The following is a 14,327-nucleotide window of genomic DNA, read 5'->3' as shown; positions in this document are numbered from 1 at the left end:
AAACTATGTGGAATCATAGTTTGACAGTAGACATCCTTGTCTTGTTCCTGATCTCAGTGGGAATTCTTTCAGCTTTTCACCATTGAGAATGATGTTAGTCGTGGGTTTGTCATATATGGTCTTTATTATGTTGAGGTAGATTCCTTCTATGCCCACTTTCTGAAGGGTTTTTATCAGAAATGGGTGTTGGATTTTGTCAAAGTCTTTTTCCATGTCTACTGGGAGGATCATATGGGTTTTTTTTTTCGTTTTTTGTTTTGTCTTTTTGCCATTTCTAGGGCCGCTCCCACAGCGTATGGAGGTTCCCAGGCTAGGGGTCGAATTGGAGCTGTAGCCTCCGGCCTATGCCAGAGCCACAGCAACACGGGATCCGAGCCTCGCCTGCGACCTACACCACAGCTCACAGCAACGCTGGATCGTTAACCCACTGAGCAAGGGCAGGGACCGAACCCGCAACCTCATGGTTCCTAGTCAGATTCGTTAACCACTGTGCCACGACGGGAACTCCATCATATGGTTTTTATTCTTCAGTTTGTTAACGTGGTGTATCATACTGATTGCTTTGGGGATATTGAAAAATCCTTGCATCCTTGGGATAAATCCCACTTGATCATGGTGTAGGATCCTTTTAATGTATTGCTGGATTCAGTTTGCTAGTATTTTGTTAAAGATTTTTACATCTATGTTCATCAGTGTTATTGGCCTGTAATTTTCTTTTTTTGTGGTATCTTTGTCTGGTTTTGGTATCAGGGTGATACCAGAATGAGTTTGGGAGTGTTTTTTCTTCTGCAATTTTTTGAAATAGTTTCAGAAGGATAGGTTAACTCTTATCTAAATGTTTGATAGAATTCTCCTGTGAAGCCATCTGGTCCTGGACTTTTTTTTTTTTTTTTATTTTCCCACTGTACAGCAAGGGGGTCAGGTTATCCTTACATGTATACATTACAATTACAGTTTTTCCCCCACCATTTCTTCTGTTGCAACATGAGTATCTAGACATAGTTTGGTCCTGGACTTTTGTTTATTGGAAGCTTTTAAATCACAGTTTCAATTTGAGGACTTTTGATTTTAAGTACTCAAAAAAAACTCTGCGATTGATTCATTCATCTTTTTTATTTCCTCTTGGTTTATTTTTGGAAGATTGTACTTTTCTAAGAATTTGTCCATTTCTTCTAGGGTGTCCGTTTTATTAGCATATAGTTGCTTGTAGAAGTCTCTTATGACCCTTTGTATTTCTCTGATGTCCATTGTAACTTCCCCTTTTTCATTTTTAATTTTATTGATTTGAGTCTTTTTTCCATGATGAGTCTGGCTAAGGGTGTGTCAATTTTGTTGATCTTTTCAAAGAACCAGCTTTTAGTTTCACTGATCTTTTCTATGGTTTTCTTCATTTCTATTTCATTTATTTCCGCTCTTATCTTTATAATTTCTTTCCTTCTGCTAACTTTGGATTTTGTCTATTCTTCTTTCTATAATTGCTTTACGTGTAAAGTTAGGTTGTTTATTTGAGATTTTTCTTGTTTCCTGAGGTAGGCTTGTATTGGTATAAACTTCTGCTTAGAACTGCTTTTGGTGCATCCCATATGTTTTGGATTGTTGTGTCTTTGTTGTCATTTGCTTCTAGATATGTTTTAACTTCCTCTTTGATTTCTTCAGTGATCCTTTCATTGTTTAGTAGCATGTTGTTTAGTCTCCACATGTTTGTGGACTTTTTTTTTTTTCTTCTTCTTCTTGATTTCTAATCTTACAGAATTGTGTTTGGAAAAGATGGTTGATATGATTTCAATTTTCTTAAATTTACTGAGGCTTGATTTGTGGCCCAGAATGGGATCTATCCTAGAAAATGTTCCATGTGCATTTGAGAAGAATGCACATTCTGCTGCTTTTGGATGGAATATTCAATAAATATCTATTAAGTCCATCTGGTCTAATGCATCATTTAATGCCTCTATTTCCTTGTTGATTTTTTTTTTTTTTGTCTTTTTTGCTATTTCTTGGGCCGCTCCCGTGGCATATGGAGGTTCCCAGGCTAGGGGTCGAATTGGAGCTGTAGCTGCTGGCCTACGCCAGAGCCACAGCAATGCAGGATCCGAGCCTCGTCTGCGACCTACACCACAGCTCACAGCAATGCCAGATTGTTAACCCACTGAGCAAGGGCGGGGACCGAACCCACAACCTCATGGTTCCTAGTCGGATTCGTTAACCACTGCGCCACGACAAGAACTCTTCCTTGTTGATTTTCTGTTTGGATGATCTGTCCATTGCTGTAAGTGGGGTGTTAAAATCTCCTGCTATTATTTTGTTATTGTCAGTTTCTCCTTTTATGCTGTTAGCAATTGTCTTCTATATTGAGATGATCCTATGTTGGGTGAATATATATTTAAAATTTTTATATCTTTTTCTTGGATTGATCATTTGATCATTATGTAATGTCCTTTGTCTCTTTTAACTTTTTTTTTTTGCTTCTTAGGCCCATGCCCATGCCACATGGAGGTTCCCAGGCTAGGGGTTGAATTGGAGCTACTGCTGCCTACCTACACCACAGCCACACCAACATCAGATCCTTAAGCCACTGAGCAAGGCCAGGGATCCCAACATTGTTCCTAGTTGGCTTAGTTCCTGCTGTGCCACGATGGGAACTCCTTTTTTAATGTTCGTTACTTTAAGGTCTATTTTGTCTGATATGAGTGTTGCTACTCTAGCTGTCTTTTGATTTCCATTTGCATGGAATATTTTCTTCCATCCTCTAGGTTTCGGTTTGTATATGTCTCTAGAATTGAAGTGGTTCTCTTAAAGACAGTATATATATGGGTCTTGTTTTTGTATTCATTCAACCAGTGTATGTCTTTTGGATGGGGCATTTAATCCACTTATATCTAGATAATTATTGATATGTATGTTCTTATTGCCACTTTGCTAATTGTTTTGGATTTGTTTTTGTTGGCCTTTTTTTCCCCTTCTTCTCTTCTCTTGTGGTTTGATGACTGTTTTTAGCATTGTATTTGGATTGCTTTTTCTTATTTGCATGTGTATCTATTGCACATTTTTGTTTCCAGCTACCGTTAAGTTTTGATGTAGGAGTCTATATATATACAAGATTGTTTTAAGTTGCTGGTCTCTTACTTGTGAATGCATCTCCAGTATCCTGCATTTGTACCCTCCTTTTCTCACAATTTCTGGTTTTGCTAATATATTTTCGTGTGGATCATTTCCTACCTTTACTATATGTATGCCTTTACTGGTGAGCCTTGACATTTGTAATATTTTTGTTTCTAGTTGTGGCCTTTTCTTCTCCACTTAGAGAAGTTCCTTTAATATTTGTTGTAAAGCTGGTTTAGTGTTGCTGAATTCTCTTAGCTTTTGCCTGTCTGTAAAGCTATTGATTTCTCTTCCAAATCCTAATGAGAGCCTTGCTGGGTAGATTAATCTTGGTTGGAGCTTTTTTCCTTTCATCACTTTAAGTATATTGTGCCCTTCCCTTTTCGCTTACAGTTTCTGCTGAAAAATCAGCTGATAAATTTATTGGGGTTACCTTGTTTGTTATTTGTTTATTTTCCCTAGCTGCTTTCAATATTTTCTCTGTCTTTCATTTTGGTCAGTTTGATTAATATGTGTCTTGGGGGGTTCCTCCCTTGATTTAGTTTATATGGTACTCCTTGTACTTCCCAGATTTGAGGGTTAGATTCCTTCTCCCTGTTAGGGAAGTTTTCAGCTATTATCTATTTCAAATATTTTCTCTGGCCCCTTCTCTCTCTCCTCTCCTTCTGACATCCCTAAATATAGATGTTGGTGCCTTTAAAATTGTCCCAGAGTTCACTTAGACTGTCTTCATTTCTTCTTAAACTTTTTTCTCTTTTCTGCCCCACCTCAGTGATTTCCACCTGTCTGTCTTCCACTTCATTTATTTGTTCTGCTTCTTGTATTCTGCTGTTGGTTCCTTCTAGTGAATTTTTTAAAATGTATGTATTGGAGGACAGATGAGCTTTATTTATTTATGTTGTCTTTTTAGGGCCACGCCAGCAGCATATGGAGTTTCCCAGGCTAGCAGTCAAATTGGAGCTGTAGCTTCTGGCCTATGCCATGGCCACAGCAATGCCAGATCCAAGCTGCATCTGTGACCTACACCACAGCTCATGGCAATGATGGATCTTTAATCCACTGAGTGAGGCCAAGGATTGGACCTGCATCTTAATGGATCCTAGTCAGATTTGTTTCCACTGAGCCATGACTGAAACTCACCTTCTAGTGAATTTTTTATTTCAGTTATTGTATTTTGCATATCTGCTCTCTTAATCTTTAAATCTTTTATTTCTGTATTCAATGTTTCTTATAATTTATCAATCTTTGCCTCCAGTTTATTTCCAAGATCTTGAATCATCTTGACTATCATTAGTCTAAAGTCTTTTTTCATGGAGGTTAGTAATCTCCAGATCACTTAGCTGTTTTTCCATTTTTTTTTCTTGTTCCTTTATCTGAGTCATAATTCTCTGCCTTTTCATTTTGTGTGGATTTTTTTGTGTGGTCTCCTTTTTGTAGACAACAGGGTGGTAGCTTCTCTTACTTCTAACGTCTGCCCCCCTCATGGCTGAAGTTTGACAGGAGCTTGCTGCAGGCTTCCTGATGAGACAGACTGGTAGAAAATCACACTTTTCGAGTTCAAAATCCAGGTTGGGTGCTTACCAGCTTTTTGACCATGTTTTAAGCAACTTATTTGAAAACTCTTAGATTCAGTATCTCCCTCGTCAGTAAAAGGGAGATAGAAGTACTGTTTGCTTTATACAGTGGTTATGAAAATTAGGTTACACAATACTTGTGAAGCATACATGCAATAGGTTCTCAGTCATTGTTAGCTGTCCTTTGGCTCAGTAATAAGTGTTGTCAAATTTCTGTGTGTATGCCTTTGGGTTCTTTCTCTAAGTTACATAGACAGTGTTTAGAATATCGGAATAATGGCACACCAAAACTGTCCATCCACCTCCTGTTATGGTTTAGATTTAGAACATTCCACTGTTGTTACTAAGTAACAGACTGGGTATCCTGATTGGAGGGAGGAGAGGAGGTGGTTTTCATTTTAGCCCAAACACAACCTACTTCAACCAACTGATGTGAGGATTTATTTTTTGTTTTTGTCTTTGTTTTTTAAATTGAATATTGCAGAAATAAATGCCAGAGGATCTGGCTAGCCCATATGTGATAGCTAATACAAGTGATAACAGACTATTATGAAAATATAAGCTTAAAAGTTTAATTATCACCAAGTGGCAACAATGATGGAAAGGTTTGAAATTGTTCTTGTTTTTTCGTTTGTTTGTTTTGGCATGGGGAGGTTCCCAGGCCAGGGACTGAACCTGAGCCACAGCAGTGACAACACTGCATCCTTATCCTTCTGAACTACCAGGGAACTCTGAAATTGTTCTTGTTTTAATGGAGCCAAGAAAGGAAATTCACTGTTATGAATTTTCCATGCTTATAGCATGGAATGTTTAGAAAATATTTAATGCCAGGTATCCTCTTGTGTTTTTGATTCTCAAAATCAAATAGCTTTTGTAAAAAGCAAAATAATCTATAAATTGCAAAGAGTGATTTTGTTAAGCAGTTAGAGTGACCATGACCATCTCTTATTTTTGACTACCTGATTATCCATATAATCTTCTGGCAGTATATACCCTGTGGAAAGCTTCTCTGTCCCTATAATTCTTTACAGTGGTGGTTCCAAATGAATATCTGTTCTAGGGTAGACCACTTAGAATGAATCTCAGAACCTTTATGGGAATTATCAGAAAAGATGCATTCTTATCTCTTGTGATTTGAGCCTGAAATTGTGTAATGTGGAGCTGCTGTAGCCATTCACCCTGTGAGGATAACATCTATCTGAGAATGAAACCCTATGGAGAAGGACAGTAAACCAGGCCCTGGTGATATATATATATATATATATATTTTTTTTTTTTTAGGGCCATACTTATGGCATGTGAAAGTTCACAGGCTAGGGGTCAAATCGGAGCTACAGCTGCTGGCCTACACCACAGCCACAGTAACACCAGATCCAAGCCATATCTGTGACCTACACCACAGTTCACGGCAACACTGGATCCTTAACCCACTGAGTGGGACCAGGAATTGAACCTGTATCCTCATGGATATTAGTCGGGTTTGTTACCACTTAGCCACAAGGTGATATTTTTGAAACATGAATCCAGTTATCTAGAGGCTAGACCTATAGCAGTATGTGTCAATCCCAGGAGCTAAGACATTTCTTCTTCTTCCCCTCTTCTTTCTTCTTCTTCCTTTTTTTTTTCTTTTTTTGTCCTCTTCTGCTACTATTCTTTTTCTTTTCTGCACCTGCAGCATGTGGAAGTTTCTAGGCCAGGGATCATATGGAGGCATAGCAGTAACCAGAGCCACAGAAATGACAATGCAGGACCCTTAACCTGCTTAGCCACTGGGAAACTCTGCTGCTACTCTTCATTACTGAAAAAGTCTCATCTGATATTGAAATGGAGGGAAATTTATTTATAATTAGTAATGTGAATCTTACCTATCTTCACATTTTTATTTTTATACATTGTACATAGTAATATTACCTTATTTGTAGATTACGTATTTGCTGTTGTATTAGCCAGGGATCCCCAAAGAAGCAGAACAATGGGTGTGCGTGTGTGTTTGTCTGTGTGTATATATGTGTGTGTGTGTGTGTGTGTGTGTGTCTGTGTGTGTGTGTGTGTGTGTCTGTGTATAAGAATAACCCAGGGAAAGCTGATATTACTGTTTAAGTCTGAAGGCTATCTGTTGGAGAATTCTTTCTTTTTGGAGGAAGTCAGTCTTTTGTTCTTGGGTTTTCAAATGATTGGGTGAGGCCTTCCCCACCCACATTATAAAGAGCAAACTTTATTCAAAGTACATGACTTTAAGTCCAAAGCACCCTCACTGGAACATTCAAAACAATGTTTGATCAAATATTTAGACAGTGGGGCCCAACCAATTTGCACATAAAATTAACCATCACAGATATCTAATAATAATAATCACCAATCTTTATTTAGCTCTTCCTATGTAGTAGGCACCTGGCTAAGCTTTTAACAAGTATCAGTTCAATGAATTCTTATACAATTGTTTGAGCAGCTGTTGTTACTCTCCTTATTACTATCATTTTAATAAGGAACAAACAGTAAAGGAAAGTAAACTTCAAAGAAACTAAGGTTACACAGCTAATAGATGTTAGAACTAGGGCATGAAGCCATACTGCCCTTCAAAATTATCAATTTGTTTGCCACACTTTGGTCATTTTTAGCAGAATACTCTAGCAGCATGGGGGAAAGAATCTGGAACTGGTAGTTAGGAGAATTCTTTTATTATTTTCATTAAGGGCTTTTGAATTATGGAGTTCCCATCATGGCTCAGAGGAAACGAATTGGCCTAGCATCCATGAGGATGCAGGTCCATGAGGATGCCTGGATACTAGTCATGTTCATTACTGCTGAGCCGCAATGGGATCTCCTCTTGTGCTTTTTTTTGTCTTTTTAGGGCTGCACCTGTGGCATACAGAAGTTCCCACGCTAGGGGTGGAATCAGAGCTTCAGCTCTGGCCTATGCCACATTCATAGCAATGCCAGATCTGAGCTGTATCTTCTACCTACACCATAGCTCACGACAATGTTGGATCCTTAACTCACTGAGTGAGGCTAGAGATCTAACCCACATCGTCATGGATACTAGTCAGATTCATTTCCACAGAGCCACGATGGGAACTTCTCCTCTTGTGCTTTCTTTATCCTGAAAAAATATCGTTAAACATTTCTTATAGTTATAGGAGGAAAAAAATCCACCCAACTTGTCTTATATAATTCCATAATCAAGACTGCATTTATTTCCTCTGAACATGTTTTGTAGTTTTGTCTCCCTCTGCTTTGTATTCCAGAGTTATCTGGGGTGATTGACAGTGGGAAGCCCAAAGAGACCACTTGTCCTGGGGGTTTCATTTTAAAAGAGTCTTAAATTTAGTCTTTTGAATGTTATCTCAAAATGAAACAGAAACACATACATGAGTGAATATTTAAAATATGCTGTTTTTACAACCTTACATTTTTTTCACATTTTTACTTTCTAGTATTTTGAGAGCCTCAAAATTGAAATGTTCCTTAAACTGTCAGCATTGCTTTTCTTTGAATCAGAATTTCCATCCCTTGTTTTTACTACCATCTGTCAAAATCTAATCCATCCTTTACAAGCTGGCTCAAATCATCTCCCCATAAAGCTATCCTTGTTCTTTTTAGCCAGAAATAATTTTCTCCTTTGTGATCCCATATTTCTGATCTGTGTATCTTTGTCTGTTTACTAGGCTGTAGGTTGCTTTTTTTTTTTTTTTTTTTTTTTTTTTTTTTTTTTTTTTTTTTTTTTTTTTTTTTTTTTTTTTTTTTTTTTTTTTTTTTTTTTTTTTTTTTTAGTGAGGTTTTTTAGTCTTTTTTTGTTTTTTATGGCTTCTTTTTTAAAAAAAAAAAAAAAAAAAATAAAAAAAACAAAATCTATACTAGTGATGGCCTAGAAATTAAAAAAACTTAGAAAAAAATCATGGACTTGGAGAGATGTGGTGCCTGATGGGGGGGAGGGAGTGGAGGAGGAGTGGCTTATCAAAAAAAAAAAAAAAAAAAAAAAAAAAAAAAAAAAAAAAAAAAAAAAAAAAAAAAAAAAAAAAAAAAAAAAAAAAAAAAAAAAAAAAAAAAAAAAAAAAAAAAAAAAAAAAAAAATAGGAGTTCCCTCATGGCTCAGTGGAAAAGAAGCTAACTGGCATCCATGAGGGTACAGGTTTGATCCCTGGTCTTGCTCAGTGGGTTAAGATACTGGCATTGTCATGAACTGTGGTTTAGGTCACCAATGTGGCTCAGATCTCACATTGCTGTGGCTGTGGTGTAGGCCAGCAGCTACAGCTCCAATTCGACACTTAGCCTGGGAACTTCTGTATGCTGAAAATGTGGCCCTAAAAAGACAAAAAAAAAAAAAAAAAAAAATTACTGAGTGTCTGTTCCACACTGGGCACATACACTGATAATAAAAGTATAACATCTGTTAATCAAGCACAGGATACAATAAAAAAGAATAGTCATATTATGAAAGAATTCCACTAAATTAAATCTATAATAGTTGAATAAAAAAAAAATTCAAAAGAAGAGTCAACAGATAAAGTTAAGAAAGTCCTGAAGTTCTCCTGTGGATTAAGGATCCTGCTTTGTCACTATAGTCACTTCTGAGATGCAGATATATTCCCTGGCCTGGGAACACCAATATGCCTTGGGGGTGTGGCCAGAAAAAAAAAAAAAAAGGGAAAGAAAGATAATCTTATTTCGGAAGGTTCAACATTATACAAACATAAATTCCAAATTCCAACAGAAGAGAATAAATAGAAAGGAAGAAATTATTAATTCGATATTATTAAAAAATTCCCCAGAATTGAAACACTTGTGACTCTAGATTGAAAAAGCCAGGAGTTCCTGTCGTGGTTCAGCAGTTAATGAACCTGACTAGTATCCATGGCCGATTTGACCCTTAGACTGGGAACCTCCATATGCTGTGGGTGTGGCCCTAAAAAGACAGTAAAAAAGAAAAAAATGAAAAAGCCAACTAAATTTCCAGCACTCACACACAAAAATAATGACAAACTCTTTCCAAGGCATCTCAATACCAGGAAAAAAATTTAAAAACCTCCAAAAATTGTCTAGAGAGAAAAATTTACTTACAATGAATAGCATCAGAAAATAGAATAACATCAGCTATCTCAATGAGAATTTAAAAGCTAAAAGACGTATTTTATATATAATGAATTATCAATCAGGCATTATAGTGGAACAAAGCTATTACAGATAAGTAAGTTCCCAAACCTTTATCTCCTACACATTTTTCCTCAGAAAGATACTAAAAAATGTATCTCCAAAAAAATAATGGAGTAAACTAAGAAAAAAATATTTTGGATTTAGGAAATAGCAGGTCCAAAGCAAGAGAGGTGAAGGGAATTTTCCAGACACCAGCAAAAAGAATTTCCAGGATAAAGATGGCCCAAAGAGCCGTCAGTCCAGACTATAGCAGGAGATCAGGGGACAGCAACAGTGAGTTAACTGAGAACTTATCTGGCAGGTTTGATTGAACTGAAAATTGTATTGCAAGGTATTTTATAGCGCTGTTGGAGTGTGTTAGAAATAAAACAAATGAGGAGTTCCCACTGTGGCAAAGTGGGTTAAGACCCAGCTTGTCTCTGCTGGTGTTATACCAGCGTGGCACAGGGTAGATTGCAGATGTGGCTTTTGGCCACACATGTGGCATACAGAAGTTCCCAGGTGAGGGGTCAAATTGGAGCTGCAGCTGCAGCCTACAGCACAGCCATGGTAACACCAGAAATTTAACCCACTAAGTGAGGCCAGGGATAGAAACTGCATCCTCACAGAGGGTGTGTTGGGTTCTTAACCCACTGAGCCACAGCAGGAACTCAGGACATAGCTCTTTGGGAAATTTTTCATTGGAGGTACTCCCCTTCCTCTCTCAGCCTCTTGGCTGAATCAGGACATTTCTAGTACTAGAAACTGAAGTGCTGTCCAGTGTCCAAATCCAGATGGCTTGATGTCTGAAGGGGATTGTGTGATCTGTGAAAAGACTGTGTATGATGCTCTGCAAATTGGAGATAATTACTCTTGACAGGAAAGGGCTTTGAAGTTGCCATGTGAAGTCAATGAAAAGCATTATGAAGCAGCTGTAGCTGCTGGCCATTAATGCGGTGTAGGCCAGCAGTTGCAACTCCAATTCAACTCCTGGCCTGGGAACTTCCATATGCCACAGGTGCAGCCCTAAAAAGAAAAAAAAAAAAAAAAAAAAAAGGAAAGAAAAGGAAAGTAAGAAAGAAATTGGTTTAAAAAATTGAAACTCCCATTGAGGAATGTAGTCTTTTTTTTTTTTTTTTTTTTTTGTCTTTTTGCTATTTCTTTGGGCCGCTCTTGCGGCATATGGAGGTTCCCAGGCTTGGGGTCCAATCGGAGCTGTAGTCCCCCGCTTACGCCAGAGCCACAGCAACGCGGGCTCCGAGCCGCGTCTGCAACCTACACCACAGCTCATGGCAACGCCAGATCCTTAACCCGCTGAGCAAGGGCAGGAACCGAACCCGCAACCTCATGGTTCCTAGTCGGATTCGTTAACCACTGTGCCACGAGGGGAACTCCGAGGAATATAGTCTTGGTTCCCTTGAAGGTTGCTGGCCAGAGGCAGTCGTGTCCATGTGTACCCTTTTTCCACTCAAGGACACAGGGATTCAGGTTTGGGTTCTAGGTATCAGTTTATCCATCTACCTTCCCTAACACCTCTAGTGCCTTCTATCCTGTGTCCTGGCTGCTTTCTTCTGCAATTTATTTACTATACTAGACTTTAAACTTAAACTAGAAAACATTTTATTATTATTATTATTATTTTGTCTTTTTGCCATTTCTTGGGCCGCTCTGGCAGCATATGGAGGTTCCCAGGCTAGGGGTCTAATCAGAGCTGTGGCCACCAGCCTACGCCAGAGCCACAGCAACGCGGGATCCGAGCTGCGACTGCAACCTACACCACAGCTCACAGCAATGCCGGATCCTTAACCCACTGAGCAAGGCCAGGGATGGAACCTGCAACCTCATGGTTCCTAGTCGGATTCGCTACCCACTTAGCCACCAGGGGAACTCCTGAAAACATTTTATTTGTTTTCAAATTGTTTCAGACATACTGGTCTTGTCTCTATAATGAGATTGCTGGCAAGACACATGATATATTAAAAAAAATTGTTAGTCCTTAGTAGAGCCGGCCCATGGTCAGTGTTCAATAAATGGGGGTCTACATATAATTTATTATCCAAATTGAAGCATTTTGAGATTAAAAGTAGATACTATTAGTTGTTTTGCTGACATCAATTATAAATTTGGACATAAAGTCAGTCTATCAATCTGTATTTGTAAAGTAGAATTTCTCCAATGATCTCCTACTCATGATTTTTTTTTTCTTTTTTTGGCCCTCCTTCCCTCTTTTCCCCATGGGCCAGGGATCAGGTCCTAGCAACACCACCAGATCCTTTAAATCACTGTATCAGGCCAGGGATTGAACCTGTGTCTCAGCGTTCCAGAGACGCTGCTGATCCTGTTTGGCCACAACAGGAACTCCCTACCCGTAATTCCTAACTTTTATTCCTTTTCTTATCTCAGAAAACTACTGGAGCTTGAACAGCCTCTTTCCCTTTAAAGTCTTTTTTGCTGAGATTGAGCTTTCTAGAACCACATTAGATGTTTCATGCTTTGTTTCCATTTTATGAGCCATTACATTTTCCATATTCTTTCCATGTGTTTAGCAATATAATTCAGCAGTATTGCTCCCTGACTAAACTTTGATAGACTCCTTAAGAAGTCATTCTAGCCAAGATGTTTCAAATCACACTCCTGTTGTGGATTTTAGGTATTAATTTAGTAGGTTTATAATTTTGGGGGGGAGAAAATAGTCTCTGTCTATGGGGTCTGGTTACATTCTAGGTGTCTCATCCTTATCTCTAATTATCACAAAGTAGTGAATCTTCAGTGTGTTTAATGAAAGCGTGTTCCATGAAATAGTAGAATTTCTGTGTGTTTAATGTTATATGAAAAGCTTTCCTTGATCAAGTATATTTGAGAAATGCTATGTTAAACCAGTTTCTTTATTGTGGCCATTCTTTATCTTTAGTAACCAAAGTACTTTATTGATTTCCGAGTCACTTTTGAACCATGGAACTCACATTCCATCTTCTTCTTTGACCCTTCTCCCTTTACCTCTAAAACCAGAGTATCAGCCATGTTTAATTTTTCAAAGAAAACACTCTGGGAAAAATCTAAATTAGTATTACATATAGCCTTTCAATATTGGAATAGCTTCATTATAAAAGAATTCTGCAAGAAAGGCTATTCCCTGACTATAACTACATAGCCAGAAGTCTTCCATTGCTTTGATATTTCCAACTGGGGACTTCAGGATAGTAAACTGAGTTGGTGGGAATAAATCCATACTTTGTAACAAGAAGTGTTTTACTTCACATATTTATGTAAAACAGATAATAATAATCCCCAATTCCCTTTGCTAAGAATCTAGTGACATCCATTATCTATTTTAACAGAGAAATAGTTTCCACTGTGGCCCTGTCTTGATTTTGTTTTTGTGTCTGGTGTGATTCTTGTCCAGCATAATATGATATGTCAGTTTCCTCCCGTAGGGCTCTTATTACAAAGCCAGTCTTTTTTTTTTTTTTTTTTTTGGCTTTTTGCCATTTCTTGGGCCGCTCCGGGGCATATGGAGGTTCCCAGGCTAGGGGTCTAATCGGAGCTGTAGATGCCAACCTACGCCAGAGCCACAGCAACGCAGGATCCGACCTCGTCTGCGACGTACACCACAGCTCACGGCAACGCCGGATCATTAACCCGCTGAGCAAGGGCAGAGATCGAACCCACAACCTCATTGTTCCTAGTCGGATTCGTTAACCACTGCACCATGATGGGAACTCCCAAAGACAGTCTTTGATTATGCATTTACTCAAAGTGCAGACTTTAAGTATCAAGCCCTTATTAATAGCATTTTACAAAAGATGTGCTTTTTTTTTTTTTTTTTTTTTTTTTTTTTTGTCTTTTTAGTGTCACACCAGTGCACATGGAGCTTCCCAGGCTAGGGGTCCAATCAGAGCTGTAGCTGCCGGCCTACGCCAGAGCCACAGCAACCTGGGATCTGAGCTGCATCTGCGACCTATATCACAGCTCAAGGCAACGCCAGATCCTTAACCCACTGAGTGAGGCCAGGGATTGAACCTGTGTCTGCCTGGATGCTGGTTGGGTTCGTTAATGCTGAGCCACATGGGAACTCCGTGTGTTCTTTTAATACGTTCAACAAACCACTGGTTGCCTATTTATTTGTGTTATATATTAAAATGACTTCCTGATGTTACAGTTCTCTGCTCCATATGCTGTGTTTGTGAGTGGCTTATTTTAAATTTGCTTTGGCATATTCTGCTTGGACTCTGAATCAAAAATAGGGCCCTCTTGCCTCATGTAAAATCACCAACGTCATGATATTAAAAATTCCTTGCCATCAGTAGCAGTTCTTTAGTGTTTCTTAGATTCCTGCAGTGTCCAGATTAATTTAACAAACATGTAATGAAATCCTCAAATGTGTTATGCCCGAGCAAAGTACAGAAAGAATAAAGACAAATAAGACTTTTTTTTTTTTTTTTTTTTTGTCTTTTTAGGGCCACACCTGCAGTGTACAGAGGTTCCGAGGCTAGGGGTTGAATGGGAGCTATATCTGCTGTCTTA

The sequence above is a fragment of the Sus scrofa genome, chromosome 6 (assembly GCF_000003025.6).
Source record: "Sus scrofa isolate TJ Tabasco breed Duroc chromosome 6, Sscrofa11.1, whole genome shotgun sequence".
Taxonomy (NCBI): Eukaryota; Metazoa; Chordata; class Mammalia; order Artiodactyla; family Suidae; genus Sus; species Sus scrofa.
This window is presented reverse-complemented; position numbering follows the sequence as displayed.